General features: G+C 40.8%; 1 protein-coding gene and 1 long non-coding RNA gene across 6 annotated transcripts in view; one reads left to right on the top strand and one right to left on the bottom strand.

The window, feature by feature from the left end:
* MYLK (myosin light chain kinase) overlaps positions 1–16,599 on the top strand; it is a 175,513-nt gene that overhangs the window by 23,411 nt on the left and 135,503 nt on the right. Inside the window, exon 1 of one of the 2 annotated variants that reach the window (XM_081870370.1) lies at positions 13,020–13,160. The exons of the other annotated variant lie outside the window; for it this stretch is intronic. The gene's annotated coding sequence lies outside the window, so the exon portion shown is untranslated. Of the gene's footprint in view, positions 1–13,019; positions 13,161–16,599 lie in introns of those variants that run through there. 2 annotated transcript variants of the gene reach the window in all.
* Positions 2,465–16,398, bottom strand: LOC309348744. 4 transcript variants are annotated; one of them, XR_014159533.1, is made up of 3 exons: positions 16,172–16,398; positions 7,634–7,751; positions 2,465–2,898 (listed from the first exon to the last, which is right to left on the bottom strand). It is a non-coding gene; the product is annotated as an uncharacterized lncRNA (long non-coding RNA). The 4 variants fall into 4 exon arrangements; XR_014159534.1 differs by lacking the exon at positions 16,172–16,398 and adding an exon at positions 14,625–14,806; XR_014159535.1 differs by lacking the exon at positions 16,172–16,398 and adding an exon at positions 13,578–13,731.

Raw genomic sequence — 16,599 nt, 5'->3', positions numbered from 1 at the left:
GCAAATAATTTTCCACTGGGTCCCATGCTGTTGGCAGGTTGCCCAGTTCTATGCTAGCTAAGGCAGGGAGAAGAAACTGCTCTATCAGCTATACCCATCTGCCACCAACAGAATAATGCTGACTTGCACTGACTTGGCCAGTCTCTTGCGCTCTTGATAATTGCTGGGTGGGAGGATAGGGAGCTAGTAAAAAACAACTCTAGGAAGATGTGAAGAGGGCAGTTGGGTAGCCACTTGTGTTCTACAAAAAACAAAAACAAAAAAACACCCAATACATAAAAAATGCAAATGCATAAAATTTGCTTATGTTAATTTACATGCATAGATGCAAATTTAGCAATGACAACTATAGAAATACATCTCACCATAATGGGAAATACTGTGAAATCCTTGCTCAGTCTGCTATCCAGAGCCACCTGTCGATCGGCAACTTCAATATCCCTGCCCTATCTCGGATTGGCCAGCCCTTCAAATAGAGGACTCATTGCATGTCCACCCTCAAAGGAAGCTTGGTTAGCCAGCCCCAGAAGGAAAAGTGTATGTATATATGTGTGCTTCCTGCTTCAAATGACACACCCATGCTTTCTCTGACTGGGCAGGGAGAAAGACTTCCCTCTGAAGTATTGAAGGAGGCAGCAATTTGAGTTACAGAGTCTCCTGTCCCCATAGCAGAAAGGCAGCAGAAGTGGGAAAGCATAGTGGTACAAGCCAGGCAGAACTTCAGCATGCTACTCTTGATGAAAAGAGAGAAACTAGAGCCAGTGAGTAAAGTATTTTAACTCCAGAACTCTACTCTTCTTCTCTTACTTTTATTTTCTGTTTTATTTGCCCTTCGTTAAAGAAGCCCCGCTCCATGTACAGGGAGAGTAATAAGTCACCAACACATGAATGCTGCCAATCCTAAAGCAATTCATGGGCTCTTTCCAAGACTCCAGGCATATCTGATTATTTTATGACTTCACAACATCATGGTATAAGCTTCCTGAATGCATTTTATTACGACCCTGGCAATACGTGTGCAACCTTTTCTTTTGTAATCTGACCTGTTTGTTTTCAAATAATAATAATAATAATAATAAAGGCTTTATGTGCAACTCTAGTTGCTCAGCAATTGTATGTTTGTTGACCACCTTAACCTCTAGCATGTGGATGTACGTGTAAAAGGAACTGGTATAGTTCAAAACTCGAATATTAATATTCATTTTCCATCTCATAGGATGATGTCATTTTAGGCACACTGTAGGATACTAATAGTGCTGGAGAGGTTAGGGTTCCAAGAAGTAGAAAGATCTGTGAATGTATTGCATAGTTCCAAGAACTTGATGTATTTTTTTCCAGTATTCAAAATCATTAGCACTTTTCTCCTTTGGAGATCATGGGATGTCAGCCATAGTACCAAATAACAGCAAGATTTAATGGGATGTGTAGCTTTTTTTACAGGGTTCTTTTAGCTATGTTGTTGCCTTTTGAAATCAGGGCTCAAAATGTTTCTGAGACAGGCCTCTATGGTTCCCAATGGAGAAATGCAACATTTTCATTTCATTTGAGGAAACACAAATCCACCCCTCAATCAAGACTGATAGTTCCTTCTTTATTAACTTCCTGAAGCCTAAATTATACCTGCAGCCAGGCAGGCAGATGCATAGCTGCTTCTATTACACCTGTATGAGGTCAGCTTTGTGGGCTAAGCTGTTTATGCGAAGCGGCTTCTGACACTGCTCTGGTGATTTCAGGTATGCCACCGTAACCAAGGGTTTGGTTAGTGTGGTTAAGATGGTTGCAGACACAAACAGCTTGCCAAATGAAGTTGTCTTTAATGTGGTTATGTACCAATCAGCAACCCACAGAGGCAAGCTGCCTGTTTGGACCAGGTCTTACAACCACCAGGTATTAAGGAATTTTTTACTTCCATAGGCCCTGATGTGAGTCTGGATTAAAGACCCATATCATCTCTAAAAGAAACAATACAGTACTAGAAAACATAATACCTGAAACCTGAGCATAAAATGTTGCTTTTTCTTGATCGGGTCCCTGCTACATCTACCCTAGTCTTAGATGCTCTGTAGGGCAGTAACTCTTCAGGGCCATCAGACAAGGGGCTTTTCCAGCCTTGCTGTCTGATCTCATTTCAACTGCAAACTGAACCCAGGACCTTTTGGATGTAAAGCATGTGCTCTACCATCGTTCTGTGATTCCTCCCATTGCTCCATGTCCTGAGGCAGTATACGCCACTAAATATCAATTGCTGGTGAAAAACAGCATTAAGGGAGGGGGAGAGGTTACCCTAAAGAGGCATATTAATAGGAACGCAGCCTGCCTCACTAGGAGTTAGGAGTGGTAAATCTGCCTCAAATTTTAAATTTTCTACTCAGTATTTATTGACATAATGACTTCATAAAATTGAGATATACAGCTACGGTTTGTATTTGAAGCTGTCTATTTTTATTATAGGTGAATAGCACTTTAACTTATGAAATACTTTTAAAAAGCTAGAGAACAATTTCTGTTTAGTTAACATTAAAAACACACGCACAACAGCAACACCTTTTTGAGGACTTGGCATTCCTGGCAAACATGTGGTCAAAATTACGCCCTTGTCTGTATCTCGGAAACTTGTATTTTATTTAGTGCATAGTTTCAAAATGACCTGCGTCAAGTTCAGAGGAAGATGTAACGTGAACAATATGCAAGTAGATTCTTTATGCATGTGGGATAACAGATGTGTTTCTCCTGGAGATATTTGAAGGGTTTCTTGGCTTGTCTCATTTGATCTGTTGAAATAAACGCCGTTTTGTCTGGTGAATGACATGTTCTATCTTAAGTATATCGTGCAGAGTTCTGCTGGCATCCTCTCTGGTTCCTGACCCCTTTTGAATGTGTTGCTCAATTTGTTGGGGGCTGGTGTAGTGTATCATAAGAAGAGTCAAGGAAAACAGTCCCTTTAATTGTACGCTTATACAGTACTGCAAAAATGTTTAATTCAAACTTTTAACAGTAAGGATTACCTGCCTTTAGAGAACACCCCCCCCTCCCCGGGTTGCAACAGGAAACCACCTTTAAGGATTATCTGCTTCATTTCTGTATCAAGAGTGACTAAGTCCTATTTGAGTATTATCCCCCTCTCCCTAACTCTTGGGTAAAATGGCGTCATAGTTTGAAATTGAAATGATGAGAGTTTGCAAAGCTTTTGGTCAAAACATATTCAGTGGAAGGGAAACACTTTCCAAAAAGTGTCTAATTTCCACAGATGTGGAAAGTATTATTATGGCTAGTGCCTAACGGTAGAATCTCACAACACACATACTTAGCAATCCTTGCCAAGGCTCTGATCTAAAGGCAATCTAAGGCCAATGGGGATTGTTCCCATTGGCTTTGTCGCCATTTAGCTGTAATTTTGGCAAGGCAGCCGGGTACTGTTTGGCAAAGTATTGAGGTAACTGTGGCTAATATAATCAGTACTGAGCAACACCTCCTTGGCCATTATGTGCTTTTAGAAAAGGTCTATCGAGCATGGTTACAGTGCTTGTAGAAGGCGTTATAGAAAGTGCAAACCCCAATAGGTGAGTGTGAACACCACCTTGCTTAGAATTTCTCACTCTGCATGGTTTATCATGCACATCTATGCTTATTGATAGCACCTATATTTATATAAATATATCTACAGAAATGCCTTTATATAAACATGTATGTGTACCTCTTACTGGTGTTCTTACATCATATTGGTAAACAATAAGATGATTTTTTACTGCCAATTGGCCTCTCAGGGTAACTTTATAGCAATTTGTACTACATCAGTTTAAGCAGGAAACATTAGTAAAGGAAAACAGCCATGCAGTGTAGAAGTAGGAAAAATATGCGGTAATGGACAAGAAACCAGTTTCCCACTGTGACACAGTGATACATATGGTCTCTTCAAAGCCGCTCAGAACGAGCACTTTGATAAATGAATTGTATGAACATCCCTACCATAATGATGTCAGCATGCATACCTGTCTCTGTTCTTATTCTAACCTGTTGACCTAAGTGATCAAAATTAGGAATGCATGACCTTCTTTAGCTCATTTAAACGGGTTTGTCTGGCACTTATACTGCAAGGTATTAAGAGTCCACGGGTCTTGCTATTTTGTGTATCTTCTCTTTCTACTGTCAAGATACAAAATTTTCTTATGCAAATATCTTTCTCTCAACTATAGTGCAGTTGGTAGGTGGGCAGGCTTTTTCACTGGGATTCATAGTAACTTTCATTGATTTTTTCGTACTTTCCCAGGAGTTGGTCACCTCCATGAAGTATGAGCAGTTAATGATTAATTAGCACAATCAATAGATTTGGTAATGGCTTTGAGTGGGGGAATAAATATTTGGCTGCAACCCTAAACGTACTTAGTAGGGAGTAAAACTCATTGACTTTGCTGGGTAAAACATGCATAGGATTGTGCTGTTCATTGATCTAAAATTTAAAATTGTCATATGACATGACAAGGTGGTTCTCTAGCATCTTGATATTTATTTTAAAATATTTTTCTATTAAAAGGTAACATAATTTCAATGCAAATTATATAATATTGAAGACACATTCTGCAGTTTTACTTTCACTATATTTCAGTATCCTATCAAGCAGGATTTTATTTGATAACTAGACAAATTAAAACTAGGCATCACAATTCAAGAAGGACGGTTGACAAATGGGAAAGAATTCAGTGGAGACCCAGAGGAATGACAAGCAGTCTTCTCCAACCTGATGCCCTCAAGGTGTTTTGAACTACAGCTCTCATCATCCCTGACCATTGGCCATGTTGGCAGGGGCTGATGGGAGCTAGAGTCCAACAACATCTGGAGTGGGTACCAGGTTGAAGAAGACATGTCTAGAGGGAAGTGGGGAGGAGTTGCAGGAAGCGTGGAGCTTTTCCTACGACCAAAAAGATTGAATGGAGATGTTGACATTTATCTAACATGAAAAAGGGTGTTAGGAAGAAGAGGGGAAAGCTTTTGTTTATTCTTTCTGCTATGGAAAAGACAACAAGCAAATTGGCTTAAGCTGCGGGACGAAAGGCTCACAGTGGATATTAAACATTTACTTGTCATAAGAGCAGTTTAGTTGTGTGAAAAACAGCCTGAGATAGTGGTAGAACCTTTCACCTTCGAACCTTCAAGGAAGAGCAGGAAGCGACTTAGTGTGTGTCCAGACTCTGCTCACTGTGTCTGTATGTCCAGAGTCCAGTTTATTTATTTAGCAAGATTTATATACCACTTGACTGTTAAAAAACCCCTCTAAGTATTTTACAAAAAGAATGTAACATTTAAATTAGCAATAAAAACAATTAAAAACAAGAATAAAAAAATTCAAAAGAAAATTAAAATCAGCAATAAGTCAAAAAGGGGTTAAAGCACATGTGAACTTTTTTTGCTGCTGCATTACACTGTTTAGGCATGTGGTCTACAAAGAACCCTAGAGCCTTTTCACATGTACTGCTGGCAAGCCAGATGCCCCCATCTTATATTTATGCAGCTGTTTCTTTCTGCCTAAGTGTAGAACCTTACATTTATCCCAGCTGAAATTCATTTTGTTAGTTTTGGCCCAGTTCTCCAATCTGTTAAGGTCATCTTGAATCCCACCTCTGGCATTAGCTTATGGCATTATTGGCCAGTAGGGCAATAGGGCACTGCAAACCTTCCCTTCGTCTGTTAGTATTCCCTGTGTGTGTCTCCAATTATCTCTGCCTCCTTGCTACCTACCCTGCCTTTCAACTAATTTTGGAATATATATGAAAGTCAAAATTACTGCTGTTGCTAAATAAATAAGCAAAAATGAAAATGAAATTTCATTTCAAAAATGAAATCTTCTAACAATGCATAACAATGAGCACAACTTTGCTCTGATTGTGGAAACTGGGTTTCTGGGATTTAGAATTTTGATTTGGGAGTGAAATGTAGTGAAAATCCAGTTGAATAAAGTGAAACAATCCCATTTAAATTGGTTTCACAATCCAAAAACTCAGAATGGCACTTGTAACCCATCTTTCTGTAGTGGAGTGCGGAAAAACACAGTCACGATTATTTTGTAAAATGTTAAATTTCATCAGTATCAGGGACTTAACTCTGTTCAGCAGCTGTCTAGAAAAGCTTCAGATTGCAAAACCCAAGCATTCCAAATCTATTCCTTGCACTCTTTTATCATCCTTATGTATCTGTATCCCCCACTTTATCAGAACAAAGCTCATCTTATGTGTTGTCTGTCACGTCCAGAATCCAAAATTCAAAAGAACAGAAGAGGCCCTGTTAATGTTGTTTCTGAACAATCTGCCCTGCTACATCTAACCTATGGCTTTACTGGAAACATCTGGACATCGCTTTTGTTGTTTAAAGCCTTTGAGAAGCCCTGCCTTACTTGAATGGTGACCCTTTGGTGAAAAGAATGCACTGGGCCCACAGAATGAAGGAAGGATATAAAACAGATTCAAAACTCTTTGGGGGCCAACCTTGCTAGTTACTTACAACTTGTGAAGTTAAAACTTACTGTACTAACATATATGGAGTTCTTAATTAGACAGATGTATTCTTTGCAAATCAGATAACAAATTAATCGAAGTAGAGATGAATTAGGGTGGGTTGATATGGGAGCTTTCAATCTCTGTACATAGCCAGAAATTGTGTGCTGCTGCTGGTGAATTTGGGTTGAGAAGTCCCTTAAACCCAGCAGGATGGGGATGGGGAGCCCAGTGATAAAAGGATGTAGTATGTGCATCTAGGGGCAGAATTTATGGAAAACACTCTGTTAATCCAAGGCAGGTTATTGGGACTACCTGGGCCACCTCCCTCACTGGCTTGCTCCATGCCCTCTTTGCTTGCCTGGAGAAGATGTATTGCCCTGGCCCACCCCAGCTACGGAAGGCACATGTCTGATAGTTAAGTCTTTACTGACAAAAGAAGCACTTGCAGCAACTCTGGCAGTGCTTGGGATGCACACCTGCACACATGCCACTAAGCAACAGTCCACCACAGATCTGCGCCCTGTGGAGCAATTGTAGTAACAGTGAGACCCCACCCCACCTGCCAGCTTATATACCCTCCCCTGATGGTTGTGTGCCTACAACCTGAGACTTCTCCTGCACGGAAGTCGTCACTACTCTTCCTGCTTCAAGCCCTTCCTGGTTTTAGGGTTAGGGTGAGGAGATTGTCTTATAGAAGGCAAGCTAGCTCACTGTGGGGCAGCTGCTAGGGTAATTCTGGCTATACACAAGTTACACCTATCAGCACAATTCTTGGAACCAAGCCCTCATGTTATGATGCGAGTTGCCTGTACTGTATACATGTTTATGTGGAGAAACTTGTCCTTGTGAATTGTCTGTCATACTTGGCAGCATCGTAAGTACAACTATTCTAGTGGAGAATGACACTTGGTAGGTGGGTAGCCAGTAGTCACAACCTAGTATGCTTTCTAATATGGAAACTGGTTAGGATGACTTATTTGAAAGGAGGTGAGGCAACAGTTCTATACAGAGATGGTGGGAGCCTTGCCTTGATCAAAAAAGGTGGTGATGACCTTGAGCAATTGGTCTTAGATACTATTTCAGTGCTGTGACCCAGTCTCCTGACCTGGTTACCTGCATATAGCTATCAGATGAGCATGACATACCTTAGGCTTAGTTCCAGTGAGATCAGATATAGGTAGAAATGCACTTCCAGCCTTCCAGATGTTGCTCCAGAATGTGTCCATGGGCATCTCAAATTGGTTCCATGTGATCTCTTAAGTCCTATAGAGCAAACAGAAACATCTTTATGCACAAAGGAACAAATATACTTACCTAAAGGCTTTCAACAGTTAAAGATGCCTTCATTTTTACTTGGGTACCCTAGTGTGATGCTAGAGCTCATGGTTTCCATATCTTTGAAATGCAGGTTGCAATGCCTCCCCCCCTGCATGCTTTCAACTGGCATTGAGAGGTTTAATCCATTATTGTGTGTAAAGGGCTTTAAGGCCCTGGGTTGGGTAGAAAGTGCTATTTAAGAGCTTAGTGGTGCTATTATTAAAGCAGTTTATGGAGCTTACAGTCATTGACTACAAGGCTGAAAACAAGTCTATACTCAGTGGCAAATTTCAGTTTGTTCAAGAAAGACTGGTCCTCCTGCTGTGCTGTTATCTGCCCTGGCATTGACTTGTTTTGAATATATGTACCTTACAAGAACTGTTGGAAATGAAATTAGCTCTTTAAACATAGGGAACTTCAAGTTTCTTCAGGAACCTTCCCCTTTTCTTAAATATAGCTGAGATCACACAATATCCTGACAAAGAATCTTTTTCCAAGATGAACTGGGTAATGGCACATGGAGGTAAGTGCAAGTAGACATATTGGGTGAATTACAGAATTGCTGTAAGACTCCAAGCAAAAGATTTGAGGGTTAGTTCTCTAAAATCAGATATTCAGACAACATGACATTTATGGTAAAATCATTGTTGATTTCATAAGGTGTTGGATTACGGTATATTTTCTAGGTGGGTGCCGTTATAATAAGGAGATTTAGCAAAACTTAGGTTGTTCCTGCTTTGTGAGTTTTCTCTACAATAATGAAAAATGGCAGTGAGATGCTTGCAGTTGCAGACATTACATGTCTGTACACAACAACTGGGCTTAATATAGTGCAGTTGGAATTTAAATGTTCTCAGTTTGCATCCCCCCCTACCCAGCTGTCAGGACAGAACTATATGGGAAGGCAACAAATCTGAGCGTTTATACATTAATATATCCCAATCCTTGGAGGGATAAGAAGCAGGAGATGCATTTTTTAAAGCAACATGGGTGAGGAGAGTAGAATCCTCCCTGAAATGTTTCATGCACAGCTTTAGTACAGGAAGTGTTTTTGGCTGGGAGAAAAGAGAGTGCCTGTGGAGAGGTAAAGAGTCTGTGGGTTAGTTTTATCCTTTTCACTCCTATCCTTTATCGCACCTGCATGTGTACTCACTGTGAAACCAGCTGGCCTATCCACTGGAGAATTTGGTTTGTCACATACTTTGGGACTCATGCAGCCCTGCAAATGTCCAGTCTGTCTAGGGAAGGCAGCTGATGAAGAGACAGGATCCCTGCACCTTTAATAGTGGTTGTGCAAGCTACATCTGCTGAAATTGCAGTATATTAGTTAAGGGTGGAGTTTACAACACTTAGCATTATTTTTGAGCCAAAGAGCCTTAAGTAGGCATCCAAAGCATATCTGCACAAGAGACTATAGCTAGTTTCATAGTCATTCCCTTGTCCTAGGAAACCTCACATTTCACTCAACTAACAATTTCCAGTAGACTTTGGGAGAGAGACTGATGGTTAAAGAGATATAAAACTGGTGTTTGATGGTTTTATATGCCTGTACAAGTCAGGTCAACTGTGATGCTTGCTTTTAGTTCATTTCTACCATTCTAGCAATAGCTCCCAAACTGCTGTCATGACAGGTACTATTTCTTTAAGATATTGCCTATTTTACTACCAGGTTTTCAGCTACTATGCTGAGGAACCTATGGGCCAATTCTCTGCACATTTACTTGGAATAGGTTCTCCAGGGCTTACTTCAAAATAAGTGTGAGTGGAATTGCCACTTAGAAAACATGTACCTGATGGAGGAGAAATTCAGTTTGTTTCCACACAGCCATCTTTTGAAATTCACACTTCTTTGAATTTTGCAATGCAGTTCTCTGGCGAAGCAATATGCACAGAAATGTTTATAATCGCCGTAAAGTGGCATATATTAGTGGAAATAATATACAAAATTGCATTGAATTAGGGGAAATTGTTTTGCAAAAATGTGATATCAGGGCAAATTGCATAGAAAAATGTGTATTAGGGGAAACTCACACTAAAATGCTGATAAATTTTTGTGAGGATTTTTTTTTTAGTGCAAAGACTGGAAAATGAGATAACCTGAAATTGAGATTCTCCCACTCTCACTTTATAGTTACGGTAATCACACTGATCTCTGTGGCCTTACTTTTGAGAAATCATGCACCTTGCTTAGTCCAGAAGCACCCTAAAGCTCAGTTTCTGGTCTGTAAAAATTATAATGACAGTAATCTACCATAATGATAGCAAGATAGCTGCTGTAACCAACAAGCAGAAATTAATGCACTGAAGGAATGTTGCCTATTTTCCATCCTATCTCAAATGACATCTAACTTTGTGGTGAGACATAGGGAACCAATGCAAAGTTTCCCATGTCCCTGCATGAAACTCAGGTGTTTGCTTGGGAAAGACAGCATGAAGGGAGGCAGTCTGGAACTGGTAAATGGTATTGGGAGAAGGAAGACTGAAGCTACACAGAACCACCACCAGAAGTGTGTATTCAATGGGCCTTTCCGTAGTTAAGAATAAATTCTATGTATTATAAGATGGGACATCCGGCATAATCACTAAGACTTAAATTGCCCTATAACATCTACAGATTGTTACCTCCTTCTGTCATGGTGTAGAATCATAACATATGTTTCTGATGCAGCTGGAGTATTTGCCACCACAAATGCCTACGACTCCCTCCTCACTTCCCTGTGGATTCTCATGTTCTGCTTACCATATGGATCTCCCACTTGTTTCAATTTCCATTCTGCTTTTATAAAATAGCTCTTGAATATAGAACATTGTCTTAAAAATGTGCAGTGTGCTTCACATTTTATCTGCTCTTTTAAAAATTATTTTAAAGCTAGCAGCGGTACTTTTTTCCTCCTCTTTGGTCAATACTTGATTTGCTACTTCCTAATCTGCTGTTTCAGATTAGGCATGCAAGGATGTCCTGGTTTAAAATTCATTTACAGTACTATTCAGCTGGGTAGTATTCAGCTAAAGGCTCACCCCCACTTACCTTTTGCCCTGTGCTTCCCAGGCACAGGTCCACACTTTCCCAGTCCTTGTCCAAGAGCTTTTTCTTTTTCTTTTTGCCCTGCCACTTTCCCCAGGAAACCCAATCTGCACCACTGAATTGGAGCAAACAGCCATTCAGGTTTTCTGTGACTTGCTGTTTGCTTTCATGGGGGAAGCAGTGGGGAAAATAAAAGTGCTTGGACGCGGACATGGAAAGCCCAGACCTGTGCCTAAAAACATGGAGCAAAGTTAAGTGTGGATGAGCCCTAAGTTTTATTTGGAATAGACCCACTGAAATGAATGAACATGACTAAGTAGGCCCATTAGTTTCAGTGGATCTAATTTGACCTTTATGTAGAACTCTGGTTTAATCAACATTAATACATACATGTAATTTGCACTTAAAAATCCAGCAATATCTTAACCACTTCAGGCTTGGCAGAGAGATATTAATAGTGGAGTTCTTACGCATGTCATTGTCTACTCAGAAGTAAGTCCTTGAGTTCAATAAAACTTACTCCCAGGGAATATAATTACAACATAAGATTGAGCAAGAAAATACGTTCTTTAGGAAGCCATGGGCAGTGTAGCCATACCTGCCACAGTTTCCAGTTAGAAAAACAGAGAATGAGTTCTGTTGTTCTTCAGCCCCATTGGGTATAACCACCTTTGTTTACCTACATTTATTTTCTTGTTTAAAAAAGTCTGTGCATGTGCAGCAATGTTAAAAAATGGTATCTAAAATTGAAAATTGGAGATGAAAAGAGTGGTGGCGCCTGATAGACTTGGCACCATGCTACTTTTAAAATCAGCTGTGTCTCTGCCAAAGCACGGAATTGACAGGTATGTATAGCTGCATTCCTAGACTACAATTCTGCTCTCTGAAGAGTGATGGGGTCTGTGCACGAGACCACTAGATTCTTAGAAAGATTATAATACAGTGCATACATCTGTATGTATAATGGTCGATTCCTAACAAGGGGCCCTGAAATTGCACCAAAGATTACTTACTTGCTGCATTCTGAGTTTTTACAAACATGGGTGAAAACATGCTTTCAAGGCCCTTCCTACAACTTTTATTATTACTTGTCAGCTATATACTTAATTTTTTAAAAAATAAATAAATCTATATTTCCACAAGCCTGTCACCCTAACACTGGCAGGATGTGTTATGGCGTTGCACCTTCCTTACAGACATGTTACTCGAAAGCAAGTTGTAAATTCTTCTGCTATAACTCCATAAAAACCTCTGAAGTGGTTAATAGTATTGCAACTTGGAGATTCTTCCTATCCCTCTAAATCCATGTATGAATCTGGCATGTTGAAGAGCTGAGGAAAAATAATTGAGAGATTGTTGTGTCCCTTGATTCAGCAGCAGTTTTATAGATAAAAGACAAGTCTCCAGGCTTTAGCTTGGCAACTCTAGTAGTAAATGTTCTTAATTACATTTTATATTGCAGTCCAGAGGGAGGGAAAGAAGGTGGCTTTCTTGAGGTTGCGCTGGAATAAACCACACAAGTTTTGCGAGGGGAGCCTTTCCTTGTTACTAATCCTAGTAGAGCTGTACAAAATAGCGCTTAGGCAGACAAGGCACCAGGTGGCAGTCATTTGACCTTACCTAAAGTAGTGCAACACTCAATTGTTTGGCTGATTAGCATAAAGAAGTGTGCTAAGAAGGGATTGCGGCAGAGAGAAGATGGGCGTTTGGTATGCCTCAAAAGAGAGTCTGGAATCATTTACAATGTGTAGTATCGGGGTACTTTTTATGAGGCAGATGTTTAAAAGCGCACCTTTTAAGAATGATATATTTACTGGCAATCCTAATTGGGGAACGGATGCTGCTTTCAGAGTCAGAGGGTGGAGTGTCAGATTAGTAGAGATGGCACACCCATGAGGCAGGATGAAGTGCCCACCTCAGATGGCAGAAGTGCAAAAGGCATCGCTCCACCACCAAGGGGGAGATGTGCAGTGTTGCTGTTCGTCTCTCCTACCCATGGGCAGAGAAGCCTAGTGGGCAGCAATGCTCTGAGGGTCACCCTGACTCCCATCAAGCTCAGCAAGAACTGAGGTGTGACTGTCAGAAGTGGGGGGATGCAGTGGGGGAGCAGAGGGCAGCATTTCCTGTTTTGCCTTTGGTAGCTAAATGGGATGGGCCACCCCTCCAGATATCTTCTAATCTCAGAGCACTTGATTCCTTTGTGCTCTGCAGCTGAGCAGATTACGCTGGCTCTCTCAATAAGCCAAGGCAAGCTAAGGCTCCTCCTGTACCCTTACAGTTGTGTGGAAGTGGGAAATTTTTGAAAGCTGCATGCAGCTTGTCATACAGAGGTGAGTGAAGCTAAATCAGCTGAAATGCTTTTGTCTTTCCCATTGTTAAAGGTAGAGATATTCTTGTCCCTTTTGCAACTAGTTGTCCTACCTTGTGGGTGTAAAGTAACCAGGATAATAAAATTTCTAGCAACATTTTTGCCGAGTTTTCTAATATATGTTTGGGCCAAGCAGGGACTTACAATACAAAACAGTACAATACAATACAAAACAGTAGCAAAAATCCACATTGCAGTGCTGTGGAATGAACTATAATAATGATAGTAATTATAATAATTATAATAATAAATAATAATAAATTTAAGCTGTAAACAGTGGCTGCATCTAAGTTCCGTCTTTCACCTCTTTTTCTGACTGGGGCAAAGGAAACCTAATGTAATCAAACAGCTATGTAGGAAGCCGGCGGTACATATTTACCTCCTGCCACAAATTTATGGTGAGAGCAGCTAGTTATGACTTAATCTTTTTGTTTCCGGCCTTTATTTCTGCATGTAGAGAGGCTGAAAGTGAGGGGAGGGTGTGAAGGCAGTGGGGCTGGGCTGCAGTTTCCTGACAGAAAATGCTTGAAATGCGCTCAGCTTGTCTCAGTATTAGAAAGATTATGGCTCATAGTGTGAGAATTTGTAAGGATCTGTGTTCTTTTTAGAAAGGATTATGTTGTGCATCTGTATTTTTTTATCTTTTTGTGTGGATGTTGTGCCATATTCAGCATTGTTATTATAGTTAATGTAGTTTTTGCTTGAAGACAGGGTTATCTAAAGAGCTACTGTGAGAGAATAATGTGCTATTTAAAAAATGTCTAGTTCAGGGGTTGTCAGTCTGTTTAGAACAGTGGGCGTATTATGAATATTGTGAAGGTGGGAGTGCTTGTCCCAAAATAGCTGCTTTGGGGTGGGAGTTGTGGCCACAACAAACAAACAACACCCGCAACAACTGTGTGGTTGTGATGGTCTCTCATCCCCTCATCCTTAACCAAATTAAGACAGGCAGGAGAAACGGCCAACCAGGGAAGAATATGGATGGCAAATAGAAAATTGGAAGTTTTGCTGGCAGATAGGGCCTGGCTACGGAAGTAGCTAGGTATGCTTAGAGATTTGGTAGGCAGGATAAACCTGTTTAATTTCCTGAGGAAAAGGTCCCCAAAAGGGGATAGAGGTGCTTTTACAGGAAGAGTAAAAGTGGAACGCTCCTTTCTAGGAGGAGATAATTTTGATAGAAACACTTCTGTTGTGGATAATTAAAAGTACAGTTATTCTTTCAACCTGAAACAACATTTTTGACAGAAAATAAGTACTGTGCTTTTAATTGTGACACTTCCATGCTTTTTATCCCTCTTTGAGTGCTACTTAATAAAAGTACAGTTTTCATTTCCATCATGCCCCATCTTTAATTTACACCTAGGTGAGGGAATAAGTCGTCACAGGGAGCTTCACTATCAAGAGTCTTTGTGGGTTTATATTTTACCTTAACACATGTAGAGAATCCCCAAATTCTTTGTTGTTTTAGGCAGGGAATGGCCAAGATTAAATCAACCCACGCCCTGCTCCCATCTTCACTGAGTGTGTCACTATGCTTACTAAAGGAGGTCAGCTACATTTTTCTTTCTGGTCCTGATTGTGGATATCATACAGTGTTGATTTTACACATCTACACCCATTTATGTTGTTGCTTCTAATGGCAATAGGGAACATTTCTCAATACTGTACCAGGAAAAATATACAATATACAAATATATTACTGATATTTCATCCATTGAAGGTCCTAGGGTGCAGGTAGGGTGCAGGTAGGCTTATGGATAGGGACACGGGTGGCACTGTGGGTCAAACCACAGAGACTAGGACTTGCCGACTGGAAGGTCGGCGGTTTGAATCCCCGCAGCAGGGTGAACTCCCATTGCTCGGTCCCTGCTCCTGCCAACCTAGCAGTTCGAAAGCATGAAGTGCAAGTAGATAAATAGGTACTGCTCCGGCGGGAAGGGAAACGGTGTTTCTGTGCGCTGCTCTGGTTCGCCAGAAGCAGGTTAGTCATGCTGGCCACATGACCCGGAAGCTGTACGCTGGCTCATTCGGCCAATAAAGCGAGATGAGCACCGCAACCCCAGAGTCGGTCACGACTGGACCTAATGGTCAGGGGTCCCTTTACCTTTACCTTTAGGTTTATGGATGAAAATATTTTTCTTTCTCAGGTGTGGGTAATGCACTGAATTTTTCAGTTAGCAGCTGGTGGGTGGAGGGTAGCAATCTTTTACCTAGATTTCAGAGCACTCATGAAGAACTTGAAAATGGAATCCAGGTGCCTTTATGCATTCCTTCCTGTAAGCCAGATTCTATCCCATTCTGGCATTACAGCCTTTAGCATGCTTGTCCTCACCCTAGTGTCACCTCTGTAATAACTTAGCATTAACAACCTATGGTTGTGGAGCCCTTGGCATTCCTCATGACAAGGCATGCGATAGCTTGGAGAAAAGCATTGGAGCTATAGTTGTGTGTGTGCACATTCAGATAGGGGGTGACAGAGGCTATGATTGCTCAGCTGCAAGGTTCTCTAGGTTTTGTGACTGCACAGGACAGAATAGACTACGTAATGTTTAGCAATTGTACTGTGACTTTTGAAAACAATTATATGTGTGAAAAAATCAAAGTGGATTGTCTACTTTTCTTGGGACAGTCTCATGAATGGGATCCAACTGTGATCTCAGACTTTTATTTTACTGGAAAAACAAGAAGGGAAATTAATTTCTTGACTTAAGGTCCACATTTTTCCTCCCTGTGAACTAGTGCTTTTGTCCTTTCCCTAATAAATCGATAATTGCCTAGAACTGCACAAAGTTGTTGATGATTATTTTTGGTGTTCGTGGCTATTGCCTTATAAATGTCAGCAGATGAGGGCAGAGGCGTCGCTTGCTGTTTCACATACATTTCTGAAACTGTTGGACATGTAGCATGCCAGAGATCCCCACCTTTTCTTTTAATCGTTACGTAAGTCTTGTCCATTAAAAATTCATCACTTACCCTTTTTAATAACGTTGTACACTACTGAGGTAGAAAACATTTTTCAGCTCAAGGTTCCCATTCCTTTGTGGGAAACCTTCACAGGGCCAAAACTGACAAAATTGGATGAAGCAATGAACATAAATGTTAAATTTGTACAGTAAGCTAATCTGTATACTCTCACGCATCTACTTCTAACTTCCAAGCAAGCAGGCAGGCAGGCAAGCAAGCAAAGTTATCAAAGTTCAAGGACACATTTGAGTTAGGCAAAAACACACTGGAACAAGGCAGGGCTTGAGGGGGTGGTAGCCTTGGGAGAGCTCTGAGGGCTAGGTAGAGAGGCCTCAGGGGGCTAGATTTGGCCCCCATCCTTGATGTTGACGTTCAGTACACCCAGTGTCACCTGGATAAGGCCACATTCACACATATATTTAAAACCCTGATACCAT

Source organism: Podarcis erhardii, assembly GCF_964252035.2.
Source record: "Podarcis erhardii genome assembly, chromosome: 1".
Lineage (NCBI taxonomy): Eukaryota > Metazoa > Chordata > Lepidosauria > Squamata > Lacertidae > Podarcis > Podarcis erhardii.
The sequence above is the reverse complement of the archived record's forward strand: the minus strand, read 5'-3'. Positions and strand labels throughout refer to the sequence as shown.